At 39.8% G+C, this 26,580-nt stretch overlaps 1 protein-coding gene and 1 long non-coding RNA gene across 28 annotated transcripts in view; one reads left to right on the top strand and one right to left on the bottom strand.

Moving 5' to 3' along the window:
* AIG1 (androgen induced 1) overlaps nt 1-26,580 on the bottom strand; it is a 245,402-nt gene that overhangs the window by 10,717 nt on the left and 208,105 nt on the right. The window lies entirely within an intron of this gene.
* The window catches only part of LOC147581259 (uncharacterized), a 169,760-nt gene that overhangs the window by 63,019 nt on the left and 80,161 nt on the right, over nt 1-26,580 (top strand). The window contains exon 4 of one of the 16 annotated variants that reach the window (XR_015251595.1): nt 20,405-22,861. The exons of the other annotated variants lie outside the window; for them this stretch is intronic. This is a non-coding gene — a long non-coding RNA (uncharacterized LOC147581259). Of the gene's footprint in view, nt 1-20,404; nt 22,862-26,580 lie in introns of those variants that run through there. 16 annotated transcript variants of the gene reach the window in all.

Genomic DNA, 26,580 nt, shown 5'->3' with positions numbered 1-26,580 from the left:
GGCAGGGGAGTGGAAAGCCATTCTAAGTGTGGTGCTTTGATATGGTGTGTAATCTCCTTCACCTTATTCAACCACTGTATGAGGTACGATCCCCATTTTACAGGTAAAGAAGCTGAGACTGGACTAAAGAATGTGCAGGAAAAACAGCAAGCCTGGGAAAGGAATGATGCAGAACTGACTTCTTTTCTGCTTCATGGACTTGGTTCCCTAAATGAGGATTTTACTATAGTCTCCAAAACGAAGTGAGGGTTTTCTTTTTAACAATCGTTGTCTTCACTGCACCTCAGACACAGAAGTTGTGTTATGTGGGTTTCACTGGATCCGTGTGAATGATGCACCTACTTGTTCTGACAAGTTGTGCTTTCGCCATTTGTTTCCTTGATAAGATCAGGGCTCAATTTCTGGCACAAAAATGACTCCTGGCCTTGCTCATCTATCTGTGGAGAGTTCCCGGTTCTTGGTTGACTTTCAATTTCTATCTTGTTCCAAAGCCATCCTGTCTTCGTGCCCAAATATTCTTTTTTTTTTTTTTTTTAACGTTTATTTATTTTTGAGACAGGGAGAGACAGAGCATGAACAGGGGAGGGTCAGAGAGAGGGAGACACAGAATCTGAAACAGGCTCCAGGCTCCGAGCTGTCAGCACAGAGCCCGACGAGGGGCTCCAACTCACGGACCGCGAGATCATGACCTGAGCCGAAGTCGGCCGCTTAACCGACTGAGCCACCCAGGCGCCCCCCAAATAGCTTATTCTTAAGGTAATGACACCAATTTTAATTTTAGCCTAAAAATTTGATGCATGTGTGTGTGTGTACGCACATGTGCATATGCAGATATGCCGGTGTTCTAGTATCAGGATACTTCTGAGACTATCTATTTATTAAATATACCTCCATTTTAGTTCACTTTAATGTGCAATTAAAAAAAATGACATCTGTTAATGCCTCCTATCTAAGTGCTGTGCTACACAGGTGTCTTTCGTTACAGCACAACCAAAAAGTTTCCATCAAATTCGTAAATACTGTTCTTGATCTCTTCAAAGGCAAATTTCTCCAGGGAGTCTGCACTCGTTGACCCCATATCTGTACTTTGAACTCATTCCTCCCACAACAGTCTGGCTTCTTGTCTTGATACTCTACCAAAACAAAGCAGCTCATTGACATCAATTTCTCCTGGTTTTCCTCTTGTCTCTTTGGTCACTCTTCTTGGTTCTCTTTGTAAGTTCACCCTCCACTACCCAACCAGGAAATGCTGAATTTCTTTAGAGTTTGGTTTTGAAGTCTTCTTCTCATGGTGTGCATTCTCAGTTAATGAATTCATTTATGTCCACTGCTTCATGTCTATAACCCCATACGTAGATATTTCACAAAACTGTGTCCTAATCCAGAGCTCTCCTCTGATTCAGAGAAGTCTATCAAACGGTCCTTAAAACACCTTAAGCGTACCTCAAAATCCATACATCTAAAGCCAAAGTCATGCTGCTCTCCCTCAAATGTGGTCTTCCTCTGGCATTCCTTCTATCTGCACACGGTACTACCACTCATTCAGTTTTGCAGCTCAAATCTGGGAGTCATCTTTGCTGCTTCTCTCTCTTTTGCATCACATATATTCAACCCATTATCTTATCCTGTCAAGGTTATCTCACACACACATCTCTCCACTGTGTTGATTTTTTTTTCCGTCTCCATCACCAGCATCTTAATTTGTGTTGTGATCATCTCTGTTTGGAGTACTGGAATAGTTTCTAATTGTCTCCACATCTACTTTTGTCTCCTTCTGATCCATCCTCACAAGTGCCAGAGTAATCGTTTTGAGCCAGAAATCTGAATGCATTATATTCCTGCTTCAAATACATCAATGGCCTCTCACTGCTTTATTGTTAAAGACCTAAATTGTTAACGAAGTCCAGAATGGTCATCATAGAGTGGCTTCTACCTGTCTCATACTCCCTCTCATACATGGCTTGTATTTTCATTTGGTTCCTTGATTTTACCATATTCCTTTGTGCCATGTAAATTTTTACAAGTTCCTCCTTCTGCCTATGCTGTTAGTTTCCCATCCCTTAGACATACTTCTCCTTTATATCTTAGCTCAATCAATGTAATTTATCAGTCATCACTTAGCAGAATTTTCCTCAATCTATTAGATTAGGTCAGATTAGCTCATAGAGAGCACTGAATCTATTTTTAAGCTCTTCTTTTATTAGCACTTACATTTGAATGATATCTTTATTTGAATATGTCTCCCTGCGTAGAGTATTCTTTGAGGTGAGGGGCTGTGTCTATTTTTACTTATTGTATCACCAGCACTTATCATAATGTCTGTCACATAGTGGGAGAGTGAATGAATTTGTAGCATTTAAGCTGTGATAGAAAGGATGAGTGAGAGTTGAACAAAGATGGAATACATATCCAAAGACCTGAAAACAAGGGAAAGTTCCCAGATATTCACGAAGAAAACATTTTTGTTGAGATCAAGGGAGAGAGGGCATGAGGGGGCAGGCAGATGCCAAACTGTAGGTGGCTTTTTAAGCCCTGGTAAGAATTACAGACTGTATTCTCCTGGGGACAACAGGAAGTCTTTGAACAGTAATAACTAAGTGTGAAACATATCAGTTGACCTGGAAACCAATGATATCAGAAATGGTGGTAGCCCAGATTGGAGTGGTAGCATTAGGAATGAGAATTAGCAGGTAGATTCAAGAAATATTTAGACCAGAGTCTATCAAACTGTAGGTCATAAGCAGTGGCGTGCTGGAGATGGTCAGGAGAGCTGGTTTTTGGATTTCGGAGATGTTTGCAAGCTCTTTGGTTGGTAGCTTAGATTCATCCATGGTGGGTATATTTACACCACAGACTCAAATGCTACACATCAGGTTCCCCCTCCCTGGCCTCCAGAAGAGATGGTTGCTAAACATTTGCCAGTAACCCATTAGTTACTAGCATTTTAAAAAGCAACAATAGAAGAAAACATAGTAGAAATGTCAGAAAACTTTGCATAAAGTGATGATAAAAATTGCTTTGTGAAACTTGTGTTCCACTTTTGTGTGTGTGTGTGTGCGCGCGCGCGCACACAGGCTAATGCATGCTGGCTGGGTCATGATACAAAAGATGTTTCTTTTACTCACAGTAAAATAAATTTGAAAGACAATGATTTAGAAAATAGAATTAAGAGAACTTGGTGATTGATTGGATTTAGGCAGTGAGGGAAGTGAGATGAGCTAAGGATGAATCATAGATTCCTGGCTTGATTAACTGGGTGGAGAGTGCTGCCATTTCCTGAGATAGGGAATGCCATAAGGGAGCCCGTTTGAGGGGATGATGAGTTCAGTTTGGACATGTTGAATTTGAAGTGTCTGTAAGAGATCCAAGAGGAGATTTCCTGAAGGCATTTACATGGGTTTGGACTGTAGAGAAAGGACTGATGTGGCAATACAGATAGAGGGTTCATTGGCCAAAAGAAGGTGGTTGGAGCTATCAGAACAAATTGAGATCACCCAGGTAGAGTATGAGGCATGAAGCATCCATGAGAGGGCCCTGGAAAAGATCAAGATCTAAGGGGTAGTTCGAGGAGAATGAGGCTAGAAAGCAGACCAAAAGGAAAAAAAAAAAAAAAACGCTAGCGACAGGGAAAGAAGACAGAGAAGTACAATGTCTGGCAGGCAGGGGACAAGTGGGAAAAGGAAAAACTAGACAACATCTAGTAGCACAATATATTTGAGAATTGAGACTAATTAGAAAACTGACTTTCCTCCTACAAAGTAAAAGCAAGAAACTTTCATGTTCCAAGTGGTATGTGTCTCATTCAAATCTATTTTGGATTTTGGCCAGGTATAAATGATAAATAGTTAAGTAAAGAAAAATTGACCTTGTTAAGCTCAGTAGCTCTTATGCCACATAGAAAAATTTCATCCTACCCCCATCAGTCATGAGTTGTGGTGGTCACTGGAACCCTTGAGGAGCTGTAGTGAAGAAGGCATATCACCCTCCCCTTTTCTGATTCTGTCACCCTTATTTATCCTGAAGAGACACATGTACCTATCTTACCACTGATGACCTTCCAATTCTTAAGATTAGTTTATTTTTAAAAGGATTTAAAAACCGCTTTTATTAGTCACATTTAGATAAGGAACTAGGCTATTTGACAGCTGGGCTATTGCTCATAAGACTCACAGGACACAGACTCATGCAATAACAGCTAATGGCTAGCAACATTGAACTCTTCATGATAGGCGCTGCATTAAATGTTTTATATGAGCAACTCTTTGGAGAGGTGTCATATTATTACCATTTTGTAGATGAGGACACCAGGGCCCCGAGAGGTTCAGTAAGTGGAGAAGCAAGGATACACATTTCAGCGGTCTGGCTCTCAGCCTGTACACCAGCCTCCTCCAGTGCTCTGAGGAATAGGAAGCAATGGATGGATGGGAACAGGGCTCTGGCCAGCTTTTAATGTGCTCAGAACCAAAAAGTGATCCAAGTATGAAATCTCTGTGTAAATTTTTTTCTTTATTCCCCACTGACTATAAAAGTTATAGAAAATCTGTGAGATATAGAAATGCTGCAAATGTAAGATAAATCAGTTTTGGTGAAGTTTTAACACAAGATTGAGTCTCTTATAAAACTCAGGGGTCAGGTTTTACAACTCCTCCCGAAGGGAGGGAAACCACTGCAGGGAGAAAGTAATAAACACTTCCTTGAGCAGAGGCACTGACTTACCTCTTAAGAAAGAGTCGCCTCATATGTGCGTTTAGTCTACTAGAATTTACTACACTGCTTGGCTGGCAGTGAGTGTGTGCTCCAGGGTGGGGCAAGATCCGGGATGCGCGTTGCATCAGCTTCCTGCCCAGTGGGTCTCAGTCTGTCTCAGATGGTACCTCCAACCTGATGCTTCTGAAGGACTTGTCAAGGGAAGTTGTAAGTTTCGATTCAAATGCTGGCTTTACCCCTGGCCCTCTTTTTTAGACCTAATCATCTCAATTTAGAGCAATTCTGAAGGCTGCTTGGACCATCTCCTGAGTATTGCAAGGAGACTGGTTCTTGCTACTTTTTTGAGAATCTAGGATTCTGCTGGATTTTTCTGGAGTTTGTGTGCTCATTCATTTATTCAGCAAACACTTCTTGAATCCCTTCTATGTGCCAGGTGGGGTGAGCAGCAGTAAGGACGTAAAGGTGCGCCCTTGAGGAGGTCATGTTGCAGAGGGCTGCCAGGGTTCCCACTGAAATGGCTGTAGGTTCCAGCGAATATGACAAAGGATATCTGCCTAGATGGGAACGGGGCTCTGGAAACAGGTCTCAAAACATTCTCCATGGTGATATGTGCAGTAGTGCTAGAGAATTAATGCATCAATTCATAGGCAATTACCACCTAGAGGGATCCCATCTGAGGCAGTGTTGAAATATTCTCTAGCTCGGTTACAGAGGTAATTTTAGAAGTCACAGATATAATTATGTAACTGTTCATTTACTGTGGGTTTAAAAGAGTATTCAAGATAATCTTTTAAGGCATAATCATAATTTATCATTTATCGGCGTCTTTCCAATTTTCTCATTGGAGCTAGCCCAAATTTACCTACTTGGGAGGTATCTATACATGCGGCCAGTGGCCAGCATTACGACTGTGCACCCTGGGCGGTCACATGTGGCCCTGGGCTCAGAAGGGCCCCACATTTGGTTTAATGCTCTGCTTCCCTATCTTAAAATTTGTAATCATTTTTGAACAAGGTGCTCCATATTTTTATTTTGCACTGGGCCCCACAATTATCAACTGGTCCTGACTACGTAGCTGTGCCTCCTATACTCTGGATCAACTTCCAGCTCATCCACATAATAGGTCACCTTGAATATTATTTCACTTTGAGAACCTCAGTTTCCCTCTGTTAAAGGTGTATAAACATTACTATCTTAGAAAGGTACTCAGCAGATAACATAAAGTTATTAGCACAGTTAACTTAGGTTAGATTAAAAAAAAAACAACAAGCAAACAGAACAAAGCAGCAAAATCTCCCCACTGCTTCTCCTTATGCAGAAATATATAATGTTTTTTTCTGTACTTCTCACACACAAAGATATTTTCAAGGTTGTAAGTCCCTCCACCCATCCTTGGGGAAAAACGCAAATTGTGCATGCCTCCCAGAATGAATTCCTGTAATGAGGTAATCAGGGAATGTGTTTTCTTCCTGATTCTAGATCACAAATATCAGAGTAATTTATCCGCACAGACAGGCCAATAAGCTACTTCAGAATATTTTCTTCCAACACATGTCCTGGCACATGTCTAAACTGGTTTCAAGTGATTGTTTGCTTTGAGTCTTGCTTTCTACATCCTACCTGGTCTTATGGTGATGTTTCCCGGAGAGAACTCAATTTGAATTTCCCTTAATAAACTTCATGACCGGTTTTGCTTAACTTTAATCATTTGGATCTTCTTAAAGTATACAGATGCCAAACATCAAGTTGACACATTGAACATTGTAGGAAACATGTGTTCTTACTAGAAGGAGGTGGGGAGTGTGGTCAGCAAGGGACTCTTACGGCCTGAGCAATCATCAGAATTGGCTGTGATAGTGAGAAGTCCATGCACTTAACCACTATAGCTCTGCAAGGGGAAGAGGAACACCCTCAATCCCACATCAGAAAATCATAATTTTCCATATTTTGCAAAAATGATCTCTAATGACTCCCTAGCACATTTTGTGCTTCTCCCTCTCATAGATTCTTATTTTTAGGACTCTAATGTTCTGGTTATCCCTGCCATGAATACAACTTCCTTGAACCTGCTGCCTCCCTGAACTAACAATCTCTCTCTCTCCCTCTCTCTCTAATTGCCAGCTTTCTTTAATAAACAGCAAATTTCCAGACATTTCTTGATCTCTTGCTTTGTGCCAGTGCCCAGTCTCAAATCACAGTGAGGCCAACTCTGCATTATTTGTCACATCTGTCCTCTGTGTGCTGCTTCTAGAACTGTTAAATGTTTCTTTTTCCATTCAATAAATATAGACCAGTGTCTAGAATGTGTCAGACACATACATGGAACAGTAGGTAAGGTAAATGTGGTCCTACTCTTGTGATGGGGTTCCCAATATTAATAGAAATACAGACATTAGATGACACCATGGTGTTATGCCCTTGCTACTGCAAGGCAGGGGTGGTAGAATCAATTATTATTTTTCAAGTTGAGTTGTACTGTTTGTTTTTCAACTTCATTTTGATTTTATCAGAACTAAACCATCAAAAGCTCTAGAAAGTTTGTATTAAAAACAAAGTCCCTGCCATACCCAACTGGAGCCCTTGGTCTCCTTGCTATGCCTTGTCCTGATCCCCAGTGAAGGCCTTATTCAACAATGTTAGCTGGTTTTTTTTAGCGTTTGTGTCTATATCTCTTTTTTTTAAAAAAATTTATTTATTTTGAGAGAGAGAGAGCAAGTCAGGGAGGTACAAAGAGAGAGGGAAGGAGAGAGAATCCCAAGCAGGCTCTGCACTGCCAGCACAGAGCCCAATACAGGGCTTGAACTCCGAAATCATGAGATCATGAGCTGAGCTGAAATCAAGAGTTGGAAGCTTAACTGACTGATCCACCCAGGCATCCTTATATCTGTGTTTCTTAACAATAACCATATATTGCGGATATTCTTGATTTGTCAACTTTAGACAGTATCTTCTGATTACTAATATGGAAGATATGGGTTCAGCCATCTTATAACTCCTTCCCTCCTTTTTTCTTATCTTTCATCCACCAAATATATTTCTATCATATTTAGGCAGGCTAAATCAGTCTTCTGTATTTAATTATTTTCCTTATGCTTTTGGTGTTGTGTCTAAAAATTCCACCAAACCCAAATTCCTTATGTTTTCTTCTGGAAGTTTACAGTATTGAGCTTGACATTTAGAGTTATGATGCATTTTGAGTTTGTTTTCATAAAAGGTTTAGGGTTTGTATCCAGATTGAGATTTTGTTTTCATATGGACTTCCAATTGTTCCAGTACTATTTGTTGAAAAGATACCCTTTATCTATTGAATTGCCTTTGTGTCTTTGTCAAGTATCAGTTGACTATACTTATGTGGATCTATTTGTGGGCCCTTTATTCTGTTATATTAACCCTTGTGTCTATTTTTTCACTAGGGCCACATTGTGTTGATTACTGTAGCTTTATAGTAAGTCTTGATGTCAGGTAGTATCAGTTCTCCAGTTTTCTTTTTCTTCAACATTCAGTTGGCTATTTTGGGTTCTTTGCCTTTCCACATAAGCCTTAGAATTGGTTTGTCAAGATCCACAAAATAACTTGCTGGGATTTTGATTGGACCTATGTTGAATCTATAGATCAAGCTGATAAGAATTGACATCTTAATAATATTGGGTCTTCCAATTCAAGAATATAGACTCTTTTTCCATTTACTTCCTCTTACTTATTTCTCTCATCAGCGTTCTCTAATTTTTGCATATAGATCTTGTACATATTTTGTTCGATTTATATCTAAGAATTTCATTTTTTGGTGCTATTGTAAATGATACTGTTTTCAATTTGAAAGACTAACTGTCCATTGCTAGTATATAGGAAATCAATTCATTTTAGTATATGAACCTTGTATCCAGTGACTAATTAGTTCCAGGAGGCCTTCTGTTAATTATTTGGAATTTTCTGCATAGATAATCATGTCATCTGTGAACAAAGACAGTTTTATTCTTTCCTCTTAATCTCTACATAACTTTCCTTTCCTTTCTTGTCTTATTGCACTGGTTATTGAAAAGAAGTGGTGAGAAGATATTCTTGCCTTATTCCCAGTCTTAAGGAGAAAGCATCCAATTTTTTGGTGTTTGTTTGTTTTTTTTTTTTACTGTTAAGTGTGATGTTAGCTATAGGTTTTTAAATAGATGGTTCTTTACCAATTTGAGGAAGTCCTCCTCAATTGATGCTTTGCTGAGTTTTTCTTTTTTAAAAATCATGAATAGGTGTTGGGCTTTGTCATATTCTTTTTCTGCATCTATTAATATGATCATATTATTTTTCCTCTTTAGCCTGTTAATGTGGGATTATATTAATTGATTTTTGGAATGTTGACTGGCTTTGCATACCTGGAATAAATTCCACTTGATCTTTGTGAACAATTCCTTTTATACATTGTTGGATTAGATTTGCTAATATTGTTGAGGATTTTTGTATCTATGTTCATGAGAAATACATGTCTGTAGGTTTCCTTTCTTGCAATGTTTCTAATTTTGATATTAGGATAATGCTGGCTTCATAGAATCAGTTAGAAGTTGTTCCTTCTGCTACTATATTCTGAAAAAGATTGTGGATACTTAGTATCATTTCTTCCTCTAAATGTTTGGTAGAATTCACCAGTGAAACCATCTGGGCCTGATGCTTTCTGTTTTGGAAGGTTACTAATAATTGATTCAATCTCTCTACTAGTTTAGGCATATTCATATGATCTATCTCCCCTTGAGTGAGTTTTTGTAGAATGGTTCATTTCATCTAGATTATCAAATTTGTGGGCATAGAGTTGTTTGCAATTTTCCTTTATTTTTTTAATGTCATTGGGATTAACAGTGAGACTCCTCTTCAATTTCTGTTAGTAATTTGTGTCTTCTCTGTTCTTAATTAGCCTAACTAAAGCGTAATAAATTTTACTGATCTTCACAAAGAATTACTTTTGGTTTTGTTTATTTACTGTGTTAAATTTCACTGATTTTTGCTCTGATTTTTATTATTTCCTTTCTTCTGTTTGTTTTTAACTTAAATTGCTCTTTTTTCTCTAGCCTCCTAAAGTGGAAACTTAAGATTATTGGTTTTAGACCTATTTCTTTTCTTTCTTCTTAAAAACATTTTAAAATGTTTATTTATTTTTGAAAGAGAGAGAGAGAGAAGGAAAGAGAGAGATAAAGAGAGAGAGAGAGAGAGAGAGAGAGAGAGAGAGAGAGAGAAAACACATGAGTTGGGGAGGGGCAGAGAGAAAAGGAGACACAGAATCCAAAGCAGGCTCCAGGCTCTGAGCTGTCAGCTCGGAGCCTGACATGGGTCTTGAAATCATGAACTGCGAGATCATGACCTGAGCTGAAGTCAGATGCTTAACCAACCAAGCCACCCAGGTGCCCCTATCTATTTCTCTTCTAATATATGCATCCAATGTTCTAAATTAACCTCTAAGCACTGCTTTCTCTGAATCCTATACATTTTGATAACTTACATTTTCATATTTTTTTCAATTCGCAATATCTTAAATTTCTTTTGACATTTATTCTTTGGCACATGTGTTATTAATTAATGTGTTACTTAATCTCCAAATATTTTGAGATTTTCTAGCTATCTTTCTGTTATTGATTTGTAGTTTAACCCCACTGTGGACCATGAACATACTTTGTATGATTTCTATTCTTTTAAATTTGTTCAGCTGTGTTTTATGGTCCTGTATATCTGTATGTGAGCTTCAGTAGAATGTGTACTCTGCTCTTGCTGAATATAGTATCCTATACATGTCAATTAGATTGAGCTGATAGATGGTATTGTTCAGGTCAACTATATCCTTGCAATTTTTTTTTTTTTTTTGCCTGCTTAATCTATCAATTACTGAAAGAGGTGTTGAAGTTCTAACTGTACTAGTGGATTTGTATATGTCTTCTTGCAGTTATATTAGTTTTATCAGTTGTTAGAGGCATACACATTAAGATTATTATGTCTTCTTGGAAAATTCATCCCTTTATCATGTAATGCTTCTCTTTGTCCATGATAATTTTGTTTGTTCTGAAGTGTGTTTTTTCTGAAATAAATACAGCTACACCATCTTTATTTTGACTGGCATTATTATGTTATGGATTCCTCTCTCCCTTTATGCTAATCTATGCCTTTACATTTTAAGTAGGTTCCTTATAGGTAACACATATTTGGTACTGTTATTTTATCTATTCTGACACTCTTTGTCTTTAAATTCCTATATTTAGACCATTCGCATTTAAAATAACTATTGATACAGTTGGATTAATAACTGCCTTGTTTGTTTTTCTATTCATTGTACTTGTTTCTTGTTTTTCTTCTCCCTCTTTTCTGTTTTTCTATGCTTTAATTAATTTTATATGCTTTCATTTTCTCTTCTCTCTTAGAATGTCAATTATGCCTCTTTTTTTGCAAATTTTTTTTCTAGCGTTTCCCTAGAGCTGCAATACACATTTACAACAAATGTAAATCAACTTTCAAATATCGATTCATAGCCAGTAAAAATACCTAATAATAAAGTATTCTCAATTTCTCCCTTCCATCCCTTATAACTTTATTGTTACTCATTTCACTTATCCACATATGATAATCACCCATACAAGTTTCTGTAGATCCAAGTTTCTGACCTGATTTTCCTTCTCCTTTAAGAACATCTTAAAAAAAAAATTATTTATTTTGACAGAGGGCGAGAGCAAGAGAAGGGGAGAGGCAGAGAGAGAGAGGGAGAGAGAGAATTCTAAGCAGATTCCATGCTGTCAGCACACAGTCTGATGTGGAGCTTGATCTCATGAACCATGAAATCATGATCTGAGCTGAAATCAAGAGCTGGATGCTTGGCTGACTGACTGAGCCACTCAGATGCCCCTTAAAAACATCTTTTAACATTTCTTCTAGGGCAGGTCTGTGGGCGATGAATTCTCTCAGTTTTTTGTTGCCTCAGAAAAATCTTTATTACTCTTTCACTTTTTATTTTTTTTAAGTAAACTCTACGCCCAATGTGGGGCTTGAACTCACAACTCTGAGATCAAGAGTCACATGCTCTACTGACTCAGCCAGCCAGGCATCCCTCCTTCACTTTTAAAGAATAATTTTCTTCAGTGTAGACTTTGAGGTTTTTGTTTTCTTTCAGTGCTTTAAATATTTTACACCACTCTTTTCTTGTTTGCAGTGATTTCTGATGAGAAGTATGCTATAAATTCTATCCTCATTATTTTATAAGTAAAAGGTATCCTCCTCCACTTCTCCAACCCTGTTCCAGCTTCATTCAAGATTTTGTTTTTGTTTTTTTGCAGCGTGAATACAGTATTTGTAGATGCTTTTAGTACTTATCCCGCTTGGTATTCTCTGAACTTCCTGGATCTGGATCTGTGGTGTGGTGTCTGTCATTAATTTTGGGAAATTCTTGGCCATTACTACTTTAAATATTTCTTCCACTCTGTACTCTCTTCACCTTCTGGATTCCAATTCTGGTATATTACACATCTTGAAATTGTTTATCCATTAAATTTATATCTATTAAACAGAGGCAAAAATGTTGATTTTTGCCAGAATTCTATCAGTCTAGCCCTTCCTCCTGTCTGGCTCCAGAGGCTCTGCTTCCACTCCTTCCTGCTCACTTCCTGTCCCACTGTATCTCCTTTTTCTTGGGCCTGCTGACCTTGAATAGTAGTTTCTGGGCCTGCTGACCTTGAATCTATCCTTTGCCCTGATTTCATTTTTGTCAGTCCACTGGGAAAGCCCACATTCCCCCTCTTATCCACCCCACCTGAAAGGTGAATGGATGCTTCTTAACAGCTTCAAGCTGGAAACCTTCAAACTTTGATTCAGTTTAAATTTCTTCCATGTCAATCCTGGGTCCTTTCCATTTCTGCATCACTGGCCAAATTCATATCTAATTTCCTACTCAAAATTTTGTTTAATGTTTACTTATTTCTGAGAGAGAGAGAGAGAGAGAGAGAGAGAGATGGGAGAGGGGCAGAGAGAGAGAGAGACAAAGAATCCAAAGCAGGCTCCAGACTGCAAGCTGTCAACACAGAGCCTGATGTGGGGCTCAAACTCATGAACTCTGAGATCATTACCTGAGCCAAAGTTGGGCACTTAACTGACTGAGCCACACAGGCATCCCTCTAATTTCCTATTCCTGTTCTCCATCTCACTGAAGTTTTTTTTTAAAGTATTTTAAAATGTATTTAATATATGGTAGAATTTTTACATACTTCCATGCATGTTACACCTACTTAGGGTCATTTATAATGAAGGCTCAGGAAAGCCATACAATGCCCTGTGGAAATCTCATAAATTAAAGTAGCTAAAACTGAAGCACTAAAATCCTACCAGTTCATAAATGTTTTCAGATCTAGCCTGGGGGAAGGAGAAAATTAAATTAAATTAAATTAGAGTTATACTTTTTACTCTCCTGAGTAAGTGGCAAAAATGATGTTTTAGCAGAGCCAAATAGAAGAACAATGCTAAGCCTTAGTAAATTCTTCTTTTTATTTGAATGAATGCACACCAGGTGACTTCTCTGGTGATCTCTGTTAGAACAAGACACGGCTGCATAATAAAGCTCCCATGTGCTGCTATGGGCTCAAATAATTGAGTCACAACCAAAGGGAAGTGACACTTACCAGAATGTATTTTTTTTAGACAACAAAGACAACGAGAAATCCAGGTGTTGAGTCACTAAAGAAAAATGAATATACACACAAACACAACAAAAATTCAAAGCTATTTTCATTCTTCAGTGTTATCCTTGTATCTTAAAAAAGTTGATTTCTTCCAGGTTTACATAACACTCTTATTAGTGTACAGTTGCAAACTCGTATTTTATCAGGTTCAGCACTGATGAAACGATTCTATCCATCATTACTTGTTCCTAGAGTAATAATATGAGACCTCTGAAGGTCATTAATAGGACATAAGGTAATAAGATCAAAGGGTCACCAGTCACACTTGGTGGATGGCTGCTGTAAAGAAAACCTGAGGAGACAGCATTCCCTCCATTATTGTCACACTCAAAGACTAGCTTCCTGACTATCCTGGTATTATTAATATTCTATTTCTTTTCATTAAGCAGTGACACAGTGAGTATTTGGATACTGTCTCTGTTACAAACGAGAATAACAAAAGAAGGGCTGCTACCATGGAAACCTACCTGATGGCCTTTGTGGTGAGCTCCTTGCTACTTGAATGCAAGCAAACTCCCCACAACAAAGAGCCGATCAACGTTAGGCATAAAGCTTCTATGCAAGAGCACTGATTATTAACTTTAATGAATGCCTTGAACATTGCAATCCAAGGCAGCATTATTCTTGTCCAACCTCATTATTAGATAAGCACAGGGGAACTTGCATTAAGATATACTTTGGATTGCATAGCAAGAGCCAATTTAAGGCCATCTCTCACTATTTGTCTCTTGTAAAAATAAGCTATATAACTAGTTTAAAGATGCATGCACTTAGAAATAAACTATTAAAAGCAAACTAAGAAGCTGGACTGTTGCCAGCTACATTTCAATAGATCAACTTCACTTAATTTGTATGTGTCAGATATTTCTTCCTCTACACAGTGCCTTCCTCAGAGGAAAATTCATTCAAAGTCTTGGAGCATACAGTGTTTTAAATGTAGCTATATTTTCTGTGTGGTTATTTTAAAGAAGGATTTATTTGGTCAAGTTCAGGCAATATCCCTATTAACGCAGTATGCTATTAAAAATCCAGATATTCTGTAGTTTAATGATTTTGAGGGGTATACACAGCCAAAATTTTAATTAACAAACAGGAATAAAAAGTTAAGTTAACAAAATTGATGGTAATGGGGAAAGCATATTACTAAGTTTTCTTTCTTTTGAAAAAGCACTTTGACCCTCTTCAATGTCAATTAAGATGCTATCATTAATGCTAGATTATATTTTAAATTCTGGCTAGGACTCTATTCTTTTCCACATGTGTCCACCTGAGAGAGTAGCTTCTTGTCACTTTCCAGTTTTGTTTTAGACATCCTCATTCAAGAATGGAACAGCAAATGTGGACAAAGAAAAACAAGGGGAGAATTGATAAGCTAATATTTCTGAAAAAATTATTTTATTTTATTTTGGGGGGTTAACAGTAAATTATTTATTTATTTATTTTTATATGAAATTTATTGTCAAATTGGTTTCCATACAACACCCAGTGCTCATCCCAACAGGTGCCCTCCTCAATGCCCATCACCCACTTTCCCCTCCCTCCCACCCCACATCAACCCTCAGTTTATTCTCAGTTTTTAAGAGTCTCTTATGGTTTGCCTCCATCCCTCTCTAACTTTTTTTTTCCCCTTTTAAGCTTATAGTCCAGTGGTAGTGCAGGGGTGAGGTTTCAAAGTAGTGCTGTAAGTGCTGTGATGGAGTGATTAGGGATACCAGGGGACACTTGAAAGGAGCACCTAACACCAACAAGAGTGTCAGGGATAATGTCTTGGGGGAATTGATGTCTGATCTGAGACTCCAAAGATAGATGGCAAAAGGAGGTAAATCCTGGAAGAAAATGGTCTCCACAGAGAGAAAGACATTGCCAACACCAGAGCTGAGTGAAATAAAGTTCAAGAAACTGCAAGAAGTTTAGTAGAACTGCTGAGTGCAGTTATGGGGAAGAGGCAGAGCTCACTTCAGAGGGTTTTGTGTGCCATAAAAGTATATGATAGTGCAGCATTATTTTATGGCCTCAAATTCAACCAGGTATCCCTATGGCCTGAAATATGCTTTCCTATATGCTCTTTCTCCCTTTAACTACATGGATATTTTAATCAACTGAATGAATGGATAAACATGTGATATATATATATATATATATATATATATTCACCACACACACACACACACACACTGGAATATTACTTGGAGATCAAAAAGAATGAAATCTTGCCATATGCAGCAATGTGAATGGAACTAGAATGCATTATACTAAGCAAAATAAGTCAGTTACAGAAAGACAAATATCATATGATTTCATTCGTATGTGGAATTTAAGAAACAAAACAGATGAACATAAGAGAAGGAAAGGAAAAATAATATAAAAACAGAGAGGGAGGTGAACTGTACAAGACTCTTAAATACAGAGAACAAAATGAGGGTTGCAGCAGCGGTGTTGGATGGGGGGATGGGCTAAATGGGTGATGGGCATTAAGGAGGACAATTGTTGGAATGAGCATTGGGTGTTATATGTGTGAATCGCTAAATTCTACTCCTGAAACCATTACTACACCATATGTTAACTAACTTGGATTTAAATAAAAGAAAAAAAGAAAAAAATTCCATTATGGATCTGTATTTAAGTATTAAACTACTTATTGAGTAAAATAAACAGCTAAAAAAACCCCAACTATGTGGATACTTTATTCATTACCCTTCCATCTTTAGCCAAAAAGCTGGAAATAATCCAAAAATGTCCATCAACCCAAATGTTTGTCCATGAATGGATAAACAAATTGTGCTATGTCTGTGGAATATTATTTGGCTATAAAAAGAAATGCAGTGGTAATATATGCTACGACATGAATGAATCTTAAAAAAAAATCATGATGAGTGAAAGATGCCAGACACAAAAGGCCACATATTGTATGGTTCCATTTATATGAAGTATCCAGGATAGGCAAATCCACAAAGACAGAAAGTAGGGTAGTTATTTCCGGAGGCTGGAGGAGGGGAGAATGGGGAGCGACTACTTAAAGGGTAGAGGGATTCTTTTTGGGGTGATAGAAATGTTCTGGAATTAATAATAGTGATGGTTGAACAACTTCATGAATCGTCTTAAAACCACTGGATTGTATGTAAATTATATGCCTACAAAAATCCAACAATAGGTGTAGATGAAACAAGTTTGGCAATATATTGATAATTATTGCAGTTAGGTGATGGGTAGTAGGGGTTTGTTGTATCATACCCTCTTAAAACAACAAAACAAGCAAGCCAAAAAACCCCTTCCATGTTACTCACCTTCCTCCTTGCATTTAGATAATGTCATGTCACAAAGAAAATAGAAGCCCAGAGATAACCACTCACTCAGCTTGTGGTCACCAAACCTTAATGTTTGCTTACAGCCTCTTCTTATTCACTCACCCCTGTGTTTGACACACGCTTTGAGCCAAACGTTTTGCTAGGAGTTGGGGATACTGCAATGAACACAAGAGGCATAGCCTCCACACTCAGGACTTCGCCATCTGGAGGAAAGCCAGGCAATAGATTGAGTAGTGAGGGAAGGACATGTGTGAATGTCTTGAGGCAAGAGAGAGCCCAGTGTGTCTGAGGATGGAAAGAAGTCAAGTGTGACTGAAGGATAGAGGGTGAGCAGGCAAAGGCAGCAGACGAGGTGGTGCAGGTAGGCAGGGGTGAGGTCAGACAGGGCCTTTGAGGCCACTAAAGAATTTAAGTAATCAAAGCCTCTTCAGATGCTGTCACTTCTTCAAGAGCAGTTCTTTTAAGTTTATTTTGAGAGAGAGAGAGAGAGAGAGAGAGAGCGCGCAAGTTGGGGGAGGGGCAGAAGAAGGAGAGAGAGAATCCAAGGAGGCTGTGTGCTGTGCTGACAGCCTGCTGATGTGGGGCTTGATCTCACAAACCATGAGATCATGACCTGAGCCGAAATCAAGAGTTGGATGCTTAACTAACTGAGCCACCCAGGTGCCCCACGGGCAGTTCTTTTTCATCTGTGTAGGCAGGAAATGAAAGTATCAAGAAGAATGGAGAAGTCACTTGTCTTTCCCTCAGCATGAGCAAAGATGTCTCTGCTAAGGATGATAATCAGTGTGCCTGGTTGCCTTCTGTTATTTATTGCCCCAAACAACAGGATGTCATGGTAGGTATGGGACAGAGGGAGATCATATGGATGATGAACCCAGAACAAGACGGGTATCTGTCATCAAAGAATGCTATCGCGTGTGGCTCTACTCCTACTGGGTGGGATGGGGAATCTGACACTCTGCCTTCTGCAGTGATTCTTATTGCTATTCCTACTCCCTTCTTAAGTGAAGCTCCCTTGAACGTCAAGGCCACCTGTCACGGGTCTTGTTTATAACTGTAGCCCAGCTATACATTTTGCTATTCTGACTGTGCTGTTCCAGCATGCCTCTGGTCAGACGCTGCTGGGTGTACAGACTTGGGTCAATGTCCATTCATGAAGGTTACACCTGGTCCCGTTATCTTATTTCTGAACCCAGCTTGTTGAGACTTGGAAGAATATTTCCAAAGACTGCGAGAATAAGATGTTAGAGCTTCACTACCACAGAAGCGAAGGAAATTGCACATGACATGGAGGAGAAGTGGTGCCATCCTATTCTGGATGTCAAACAGGAGGTACCGCTGCTTAGTGTCCTCTCTGGAGAATAGAACTCAGCTCCTTGAAGTCAGCTGAGGTTCTCTGAAAATGAGAGGTTCTTAGACTGAGAAGCTCTTTGTAGCCATCCTTCTTTGGCATGAAATCATGGCATTTGTGAGAAGGCCTCTAATGCAACCATAAGATGTGAAGCTTATAGTGGTAAGGGCGTAGATGCCAACCCAATGTGCATTGCATGGCTGGTGGCATTACCAAGGAGCCCAGTGGTACTGACTTCAGGACACAGATGTCACAGCTCTGGAGCCAACTACAATGAAAATTAAGGTTACCACTCCTTTGAGTGCAATTATGGTGTCAGGCTACAACTTTAACCTTCCAGCAGGTGTGGATTAGCAGGTAGAGCGCCAGTGAGTTTGGCCTGTGTGTTTGCCATTGCAAATACTTTTAAATGAACTGCTGGCAGATACACAGTTTTCTGTACGAGTCCGTCCACAAGTACAGGTTTGCCCTGACAGAGGTATACATCTTCTGTTAGACTTGTCTACCTGGAGTATGCCTTTTTAAAAAGACACTTCTCCTAGTCTGACAGGAAGGCAAATAGCACTGTTCAGCAGTGTCTCATTAACTGTTTCTTTATAATACATTTTCTGAAATTCTGTATGTACGTTGGGTTTAAAGTTTACACATTCGGTTGGGCATTCTGTGTGACATGGGGAAGCTAAGGGTAATGTGGTTATGGAAGGGACTTGGCCTGATGTGAGGGCTTTGGCTGGCTGACAATTTCATGTGAGCTATTCACTCCTCTGGGGCTTGATTAGATCTGAACAGAGTACTAATGGCAATTCCTAGATATCTCTAGAGGCTGGCAAGACTTTATGAATGAACTGTCACTTCTTTCTTGCAGTCTTCCAGCAGAGCTAGGAAGCACAGCTAATCCAAGCCTTTGGACTCCATTTTATTTCTCATCCAATGTTTTTTTCAGCAGAAAAGCACAGGGTTTAAACTACTCACTATAGTGGCAAAACAATTTGTGTATTTGTACCTGTGAATTTATGCACTGTCTTAATTTATGTAAGATTTTGGTGCGTATTTCTCAGCTTTTAAGGCTAACTTACACATCTTATTTTTCTATTTCCATGTGAGAATATCACAGCCCAAGGATATGTCATGGCATAAGGAAAAATAAAAGTGCTACCAAAAAGAAAAAGAAAAAAAAAAAAAACAAAACCCAAACAGGACAAAACAAACAAGGGTTTTAAAGTAGGAGGGTTGACATGATCAGATTTGCATTTTAAAACACTCTGGCCGAGAGGTGGAGGGTGGACGGGAGACAGCATGAGAAAGTGAGCCAAGAGGGTATGAGCATGAGTGGGACAAGACCAACAGGGCCTGCCGAGGAGAACGAGGAGGAGGGTGCCAGAGAGAGCCTGGTATCAATGGGAAGTGGGCAGACCAACCAATCAACCAACCAACCAAAGAAACATGCACAAAACAGGTCAAAGAAGTACGTCGTACAGAGGTGAAATTAAAGTAGTTCTGGTGGGAAGAGGAAAGATAGGATTTAGTTCGTCCTGATTGGAGGAGGGCAAAATGTGGCCTGCTCCAAGTGCACTGGACTTCTTTGACTATGATTTGCTCTCTCTTGCTTCCAGACCATCTCCTTTCTCTGCCTTGGGCACTTTTATCCCACTTTTACTGGACCTTCATCTGGCTAACACTTACCCTCAAGGGCCAGCTTATATGTCACTTCTTTCAGAGGCCTATCATGACCCTGTAAGTCTGGGTTAGGGAATGTTCCTCTAAGCTTTCAGAGCCTCCTGTATTTCCACTATTATAAACAGCCCTCATCAACTGTAGGGTAATTGCTTTTTTATTTTTCTGTATCCTTCAATAGACCATCGGTTCCTTGAGGGCCGGGCTGAAGCTTAATATATTGTTTACCCTCTGCGCCTAGCACAATGCTGGACACATGCCAGGGACACAATAAACACTTGTTTGAGAGAGTTAATGAACCTTGTCCTGAGTCAACATTGATGCAGACCTTTCAGATTAAGGAAGAATTAAAATATGAGAATAATAGCCAGCTAGTTCTTTCTCTTTGAAAATTACTAGGGAAATGGGTCTACTTACATGTATAAGGTCAAAGTTTCTCATGGTTATTTTAGACCAAGTTTCTCTTGCCATTTCCATTAGATCTCAAACAAAAGGTCATTTTGGCTGTAAATTTCTTTTCACTCTTGCGGCATAAACTCAAATCTAGTACAGATATCTCCTCATCTGAAGTGTTTATTTTCAATCAATTTTTATTTTGTGCCTCTGGGGAGACCAGCAATGTTGGGTGTTGTGGGAAACACATGCCTGGGAACTCTTTTTTCTCCTGGTTATTGCAGGCTGTGGAAATCGTCTGCTGAAGGTGACACTGGGCAGGGCTGAGGGTCACTGTGAGGATGTTCACATCATCCCCTCCTGCTGCCACCAGAGGATATGTTCTGAACCTTCAAAATGCTCCCATAGTCTCCTAGACACTGAGAAGGTTCACCTCCAGGAAATGAAGAGGCTATAATTTGGCTAATAAATGAATCTTTCCTCTACTTGAAATGTTTTTATTGCCTGAACTGGGTTACCTCCCATATAGGATGTCACTCTGGCAAGGAGTGCAGTCTGTGTGGTTTTTTCTACAAGTCTATCAGCGTCAGTTGGCTATTTACATGAATCAGGCTGGTGGGAGAAAAGCCATGCTGAAATTCAGTATTAGATAAATCGGTGGTAGGAATATTGTAAACCACTTTATATAGTTACCACTGAGCTAAGTGTAAGGTGGGTGTGTGTGTATGTATATATATAATTTAAATTTTCCCTACTTTATCTGCTTGCATTTAAAACTCAGACACTGTCACAATTTCTCTTATTAAACAATCTATCTTAAGAATATTTCCTGACATTTTGATTGATGTGATGTCTGAAGGAAGTGTGTTTGTATTAACCCTGAGAAAACTGTAGACAGGGAAGCTCTCTTTATTTTCCTTAAGACCAGTTCAACTACAAACCTATCTCTTGCTCTAGATAGTGAAGGGAGGGGATCTGGGGTGCAGACTTTGAAAAAAATTAACCAAATAACCTCATAACTACAACTGTTTTTTAACTCCTTAGATGGAAATGAGCAGGGTGCTAAAGCAGTTTGTAGCATGGAGAAGCTGAACCAAGTTTTGGGAATCAGAGAAGGCTTCCCTAAGACATAGTTGAGCAGAGACCTACAAAATGAGTAGGATTTAGGATGAATAATTGTGGGGACATGACTTGTGGGGGTTGAGTGGAGGTATGAAGAGGGTGAAAGTTTTAACTTAGAAGAAACTTAGATTGCTCTTGACTATCAATGTGGCTGGAGCTAGCAAATGAAGAGGGCAGAGGAGGAGGAAGAGGTGAAAGAGGTCAGTGGGGTCACATAATGCAGGTCCCCTAAGCCATGAAAAGGAACTTTGGATTTATTCCTAGAAGCAATGGGAAGTCATCCATACTTTCTGAACAAGGGAGTGATATGGTCATGTGTGTTTTTATTTTAATGTTTATTTATTTATTTTGAGAGAGAGAGAGAGAGAGAGAGAGAGAGAGAAAATGCCAAGCAGGCTCCACACTGTCAATGCAGAGCCTGATGCAGGGCGTGATCTCATGAACCACGAGATCATGACCTGGGCCAAAATCAAGAGTCAGATGCTTATGGAACCAGAAAAGACCCCGAAGAACCAAAGCAATCTTGAAAAAGAAAACCAAAGCAGGAGGCATCACAATCCTGAACTTCAAGCTGTATTACAAAGCTGTAATCATCAAGACAGTATGGTACTGGCACAAGAAACAGACACTCAGATCAATGGAACAGAATAGAAAACCTAGAAATGGACCCACAAATGTATGGCCAGCTAATCTTTGACAAAGCAGGAAAGAATATCCAGTGGAATAAAGACAGTCTCTTCTGCAAGTGGTGCTGGGAAAACTGGACAGTGGCATGCAGAAAAATGAACCTGGACCACTTTCTTACACCAGACACAAAAATAAACTCAAAATGGATGAAAGACCTAAATGTGAGGCAGGAAGCCATCAAAATCCTCAAGTAGAAAGCAGGAAAAAACCTCTTTGATCTTGGCTGTAGCAACTTCTTACTCAACACATCTCCAGAGGAAAGGGAAACAAAAGCAAAAATGAACTACTGGGACCTCATCAATATAAAAAGCTTCTGCACAGCAAGGGAAACAATTAGCAAAACTAAAAGGCAACCGACGGAACGGGAGAAGATATTTGCAAATGACACATCCGATAAAGGGATAATATCCAAAATCTATAAAAAACTTATCAAACTCAACACACAAAAAACAAATAATCCAGTGAAAAATGAGGAAAAGAAATGAATAGACACTTCTCCAAAGAAGACATCCAGATGGCCAACCAACACATGAAAAAATGCTCTACATCACTTATCATCAGAGAAATACAAATTAAAACCACAATAAGATGCCACCTCACACCTGTCAGAATGGCTAACATTAACAACTCAGGCAACAACAGATCGTGGCGAGGATGCAGAGAAAGAGGATCTCTTTTGCACTGCTGGTGGGAATGCAAACTGGTGCAGCCACTCTCGAAAACAGTATGGAGGTTCCTCAAAAAATTGAAAATAGAACTACCCTAAGACCCAGAAATTGCACTACTAGATATTTATCCAAGGGATATAGGTATGCTGTTTCGAAGGGGCACATGCATCCCAATATTTATAGCAGCACTATTGACAATAGCCAAAGTATGGAAAGAGCCCAAATGTCCACTGATGGATGAATGGATAAAAAAGATGTGGTATATATATATATATATATATATATATATATATACACACAATGTAGTATTACTCAGCAATTAAAAAAATAATAAAATCTTGCCATTACAACTACTGGATGGAACTAGAGGATATTATGCTAAGTGAAATTACAGAAAGACAAATATATGACTTCACTCATATGAGGACTTGAAGACACAGAACAGATGAACATAAGGGAAGGGAAGAAAAAATAAAAGCTATATTAAAGCAGGGAGAGGAACAAACCATAAGAGACCCTTAAATATGGAGAACAGAGGGTTGCTGGAGGGGTTGTGGAAGGGGGGTGGGCTAAATGGGTAAGGGGCATTAAGGAATCTACTCCTGAAATCATCATTGCACTATATGCTAACTAATTTGGATGTAAATTTACAAAAATTTAAAAATAATTTAAAAAAAAGGTCAGATGCTTAACCAACTGAGCCACCCAGGTGCCTCGTCATGTGTGCTTTTTTTATAAAAAAATTTTTTAATGTTTATTTTTGAGAGAGAGAGAGACAGAGCACAAGTGGGAGAGGGGAAGAGAGAGAGAGAGAGAGAGAGAGAGAGAGAGAGAATCCAAAGCAGGCTCCAGGCTCTGAATTGTCAGCACTGAGCCTGATGCGGGTCTCAAATCCATGAACTGTGAGATCATGACCTGAGCCGAAGTCGGACGCTCAACTGCCTGAGTCACCCCGGTGCCCCTCATCATGTATGCTTTTAAAGGACCACCCAAGGATCCTGTGGGTAGACAGGGAATGCCAGTTCTGTGCAGTGGTTCAGGAGAGAGATGACAGAAGCTGGGACCATGGTATTGACAGTGGAGAGGGAGCAAAGTGCAAAGATTCTAGAAGTTTCCTGGAGGCCTAGAAGCCAGAACTTGTTGAATGACTATCTGTAAAAGACCTCAGAAGCTGGGTTGTGGCAGCTCTAGTCCTCTAGATTTCTGGCACAAAAACTTGGGTGGAGGGCAATGCCCAGGGAACACAGGTTTGGAGTGCAGTTGGGAAAGTGAGTACTGCATGAGCTTGGTGTGCAATTGCAAGCATGAGGAGCTTATGAGTAGGTATCAGAAGAGAGTTCTGAGCTGGGGATCCTAGATGGAAGAAATCACAAACACGGAGTGGATGGGTTTACTTAGGGATAGTAGGGAGTAAGAAGAAGAGGACCTCAGTTAAGAAGGTAGATCTCAGGTTGAGTATTCTTATCACAATAAAATTTGAAAGTTAATAAATAAAAGAAGACCGACCGCTGAGCTCCAAAGAACTCCAGCACTGGGGTTTGGGTGGAGCGGCGGGAGGAGCCTGCAGACGATGCTGCGAGGGATCATTTTGAGAACTGGAAGGAAAACTGGGAGACTTACATCATCCAAGTCTGAGAAGAGAGTAACTCAAGAAGGGACATAACTGAGTATCAGAACTGCTGAAATATCAACGGAGAAGAGGTCTATGAAGCACTCGAATAATTTAGCAAAATAGAAGTCACTGGTGACATCGACCAAGGCTTTGCTAAAGTAATGCAGCTTAACTCCCTTTGGAGTGGGTTAATAATGATAAATAAATAATAAGTGATAAGTGATAAATAATGAAAAATAAATAAAAAGCACACAATCTTCTCTGGCTTTACAGACACTAAAGATTAATACTACTTTAATCACCACAACAGCCCTATGAGGCAGGTACTCTTATTACACCATTCTGTAGGTGAGGAAACAAAGGCACAGAGAGGTTGAGTGTCTTGCCCAAAGTCATATGGTAGAAGCAGGATCCAAGCTCAGGCAATTCAGGTCACAAATCCATTTTCTTAGTGGCTAGCCTGCCCTGGCTGCTAAGTGTGTAAAGAGGACTAGAGACTGTAGACAACTCTTCAGAGAAGCTTGGCTGTGAATAGGGAGTCTGTACAGTAGCTAGATGTAAAAGGGGGTGGTCCCAGAAGGGTAATTTATGTTTAAGATAGGACACGGATGGAGAGTGTTCCAGTATTCATTAGAAGGACCTGTCAGGGGGCGCCTGGGTGGCTCAGTGGGTTAAGTGTCCGACTTCAGCTTAAGTCACAGTCTCACAGTTTGGGAGTTTGAGCCCCACGTCGGGCTCTGTGCTGACAGCTCAGAGCCTAGAGCCTGCTTCAGATTCAGGCTCCCTCTCTTTCTGCCCCCGCCCCCACTTGCGCTCTGTCTCTCTCTCAAAAATAAACATTAAAAAAAGAAAAAAAAAAAAAAAAAAAAAAGGAAGGACCTGTCAGTGGGACTGAAGTTGCGGGAGAATGAAATGAGGATGGATGAAGAGCTGGAGGGGGGAGGAGCCAGAGCACAGAGGGATGGTCACCTGTTGGAAGTTGTAGAAATTCTTCCCCTATTGTCACAGGAGGCAAGAAGAGAGTGAGTACAGTAAGGAAGTCTGAGGGAAGAAATGCCTTTCTTGCATTCAGTCTCTGTGAAATGCAAGGTTGGGCCATTTTCTGAGAGAGGACTGGGGAATGTGAGGTGGGGTAGAGGGAGGGGGGTAGAGCTGGTAGAAGAAATGCAAAGTAAAACTGCGAAGTAATATCGAGGACACAAGAGGCATCAAACTGGTGATTCCAGAAAACTACAGGGAAAAGAAACAGTTGTGTTGGTATAGCTGCAGTGCTGGGAAGTGTGGGTAGGGTCATAATCACATAGAAAATGATTTTTGGGCAGGGGGCATGGTTAACAGCATATGGGGAATTCAAGTTCTTTATGTGCTCCCAGCAAGTCTGAGAACCAGCTGTTGGGGGTAGGAGAAGACGAAACTCAGAATAATAAATACTGGGAACCGAGATGAATTATACACACAAGCCTCTTCTGTCCAGATGCAGATCTAAGAAACTGATTCACTCAACACCCAAGGAGCACTCTGAGGGGCCGAGTGCAAGCCCTACTCTCAGTTGGCAAGGCCTCCATTGTCCAGATAGACTTCTCCTTAGAAGACGAGAGAAAAACTCCTCTCAACAACGTGTTTGTAAAAACAAGCAGACCAGAATAATGGGAAAGCAATGACATTCTCCGCTCTCAGGGGAAAAGCAGAGCTTGGGAAACAACTTATGGTACGAACCATAAGAAATGTTCAGAAAGCCCTTTAGCATTCTTAATAGGTTGTAAGGGGACACAAAACCCATGAAGCAGGACCAGACTCCATAAGAAGACCAGAGGATACAATGACAATAAAGGGTGGTGGGGAAGAGAGAGAGAAAGAAATAGGATTTTCCCATACACTCCTCAGCCATTCTGGATTTTTGTGGTGGGAGGAAGGAACGATGTGATCATTTCCCGAGGGTCCCATGTACTTGTTGATCCCCATAGCAATTCTGTGGTGCGGGCATTACTCCCATTTTAAAGGTGGTAAAAGGAGGCTAAGAGAGGGTAAGTGATTTGCCCAAAGCAAGGGAAGAGGGAAACTGAACAAAAGACGGTTTGACTTTAAGGAGCTGGACTTCCAGCTCCCAGAATGGGCACCACAGGTTAATGAGGGAAGAAACATACAGAAAGGGGCCGGGTTTAGGCTATTTTAGGTCCCAGTAGTCTTTTTTTTTTTATTATATGAAATTTATTGTCAAATTAGTTTCCATACAACACCCAGTGCTCATCCCAAAAGATGCCTTCTTCAATGCCCATCACCTACCCTGAGTATTCTTAGTGTATAAATAGAACAGCAATGGCACAAAAACAGACACATAGACCAATGGAATAGAATAGAAACCCCAGAACTA

Source organism: Puma concolor, chromosome B2, assembly GCF_028749965.1.
Source record: "Puma concolor isolate L17-30 chromosome B2, mPumCon1.1.hap2, whole genome shotgun sequence".
Taxonomy (NCBI): Eukaryota; Metazoa; Chordata; class Mammalia; order Carnivora; family Felidae; genus Puma; species Puma concolor.
Note: the sequence above shows the minus strand (reverse complement) of the source record. Positions and strands in the feature narration are given on the sequence as shown.